General features: G+C 44.6%; 1 non-coding gene across 1 annotated transcript; it reads right to left on the bottom strand.

The window, feature by feature from the left end:
* Positions 1-458: 458 nt before the first annotated feature.
* Trnal-uaa (transfer RNA leucine (anticodon UAA)) lies at positions 459-533 on the bottom strand. Its single transcript has one exon. It is a non-coding gene; the product is annotated as a tRNA-Leu (tRNA).
* Between the last annotated feature and the right edge of the window lie 1,781 nt (positions 534-2,314).

The following is a 2,314-nucleotide window of genomic DNA, read 5'->3' as shown; positions in this document are numbered from 1 at the left end:
CCAACCCATCAGGCAAAAAGCATGGGATCTACACAAGATCCGACCGATGCTGCAGGAATATTTCCGCAAGAACACGATTTGCTAATCAATGATGGGAGCAGATTTTTACTTGCAGATGACGAGAGAGGACCAAATGATAGGAGATTGGTGTTCGCCAGCGAAAGGGGAAAATCCTGTTTAAGAGACTGCAATTCGTTCTTAGTCGATGGAACGCTCTAAAGCTCCAGCAAGCAGTCTGGATAGTTGTTCATGCCGATATTTCTAGTTCTGAGGAGGAAGCACAGTTCCAATCGTGTACGCCTTGCTACCCAATACAAAGCGAGAAAAGTACGATCGCTTTTTCACAACTGTTACGAGCAACATACCCGCACGGAATCCTATACCTATCACGATGCATTTTGAAGCTGCAATCAGCCAGTCAGTAACACGTTTGAAACTTCCTGGCAGATTAAAACTGTGTGCTGGACCGAGACTCGAACTCGGGACCTTTGCCTTTTATGGGCAAGTGCTCTACCAACTGAGCTACCCAAGCACGACTTACGCCCCGTCCTCACAGCTTCACTTCTGCCAGTACCTCGTCTCCTACCTTCCAAACTTTACAGAAGCTCTCCTGCGAACCTTGCAGAACTAACACTCCTGAAAGAAAGGATATTGCGGAGACATGGCTTAGCCACAGCCTGGGGGATGTGGGCGGGGCGTAAGTCGTGCTTGGGTAGCTCAGTTGGTAGAGCACTTGCCCGCGATAGGAAAAGGTCTCGAGTTCGAGTCTCGGTCGGGCACACAGTTTTAATCTGCCAGGAAGTTTCATATCGGCGCACACTCCGCTGCAGAGTGAAAATCTCATTCTGGAAACATCCCCCAGGCTGTGGCTAAGCCATGTCTCCGCAATATCCTTTCTTTCAGGAGTGCTAGTTCTGCAAGGTTCGCAGGAGAGCTTCTGTAAAGTTTGGATGGTTGGAGACGAGGTACTGGCAGAAGTAAAGCTGTGAGGACGGGGCGTGAGTCGTGCTCGGGTAGCTCAGTTGGTGGAGCACTTGCTCGCGAAAGGCAAAGGTCCCGAGTTCGAGTCTTGGTCCGGTACACAGTTTTAATCTGCCAGGAAGTTTCATATCAGCGCACACTCCGCTGTAGAGCAAATCTCATTCTAGTAACACATTTGTTTCCCGATGCAAAGATTAATGGCTGCAACTACCATTTCAACCAGTGCTTGTGGAGGCAAGTGCAGAATTGCGGCCTTGTTGCTGCCTACAAGGAAAACGAAGAAATTCGTTTTCACATAAGATTGTCTTCCGCTTTGGCTCACATTCCCCTGGACATGTTAGATGATGGGTGGCTATGCATTCAGGAGAGCGCGCCAGATAATGAAAAACTGCAGGATTTTTACGACTAATTTGTTGAACAATGGCTGGATAGTGAAGACGTGCCAAGACATATATGGAACTGCGCAGAAAGGCGTCACCGCACCGACAACGTTTCAGAACGATGGAATCGGATGATAAATAAATTTCTAAGGTTCCAAATGTTTACTCCTTAGTAAAAATTCTCAGAGAAGAGGCAGAATATCATGGGCACCGACTAGTTTTAAATGTAGGTGGGGAAAGAAGAAAGAAGTCTGCAAATAAGGTAGATGAGATAGTTTCTAAGGTCCTTACAAGAGTCCAAGTTGACAGCAATATAAAATCATTTCTTACTTGCGTGGCATATGCACAGAAATTACAATGAAAAGTAAATGGCTGAAGCTACAGCAACACTTGTAAACATTGAAAAGGGGTCCAGTCACGCCCATCGCCCTATTGTAAAAATTGTAAATAAATAATCATCCTGTAAATATTGTAAATAAAAGTAATGGGGGGCGAAGAGAGACTACCTCCTCGTGGTGTTCCCTGGAAACGACACAAAGTCGGCTAAATGTCTCTCGCAATTTGTAAAAGATTCACTAATGAAGTCTGAAAAGTTACAGCTTTTCTAACTATCACAATCAGCAGTTTTGTGTAGATAATTTTAGAAACAATGTCTGTCTGAGTGGACGATCAATACGTCCTGTTCCAATACATAAACTGCACTCCTCGACGCTAATTGCCACCAGGACTGTCATTAGACCTCAGTACACTTCCCTGCGAGGTACGGCAAAATTGAGGTTTGTTTCGAAATAATTAAAGAAAAATGTTTCTACCGAGAACCAAATCCTTTAGTTGGCTCCTCTTAATATATGGTAAAATGTTGCCACTCCTATCATATCAAATTTTGGATGAGGGGTTGAAAGATGGAAAACATTTTCGGTTTCTATAGTTTCTGTAAACTACATCGTTAAGTA

Source organism: Schistocerca nitens, chromosome 11, assembly GCF_023898315.1.
Source record: "Schistocerca nitens isolate TAMUIC-IGC-003100 chromosome 11, iqSchNite1.1, whole genome shotgun sequence".
Classification (NCBI taxonomy): Eukaryota; Metazoa; Arthropoda; class Insecta; order Orthoptera; family Acrididae; genus Schistocerca; species Schistocerca nitens.
The sequence above is the reverse complement of the archived record's forward strand: the minus strand, read 5'-3'. Positions and strand labels throughout refer to the sequence as shown.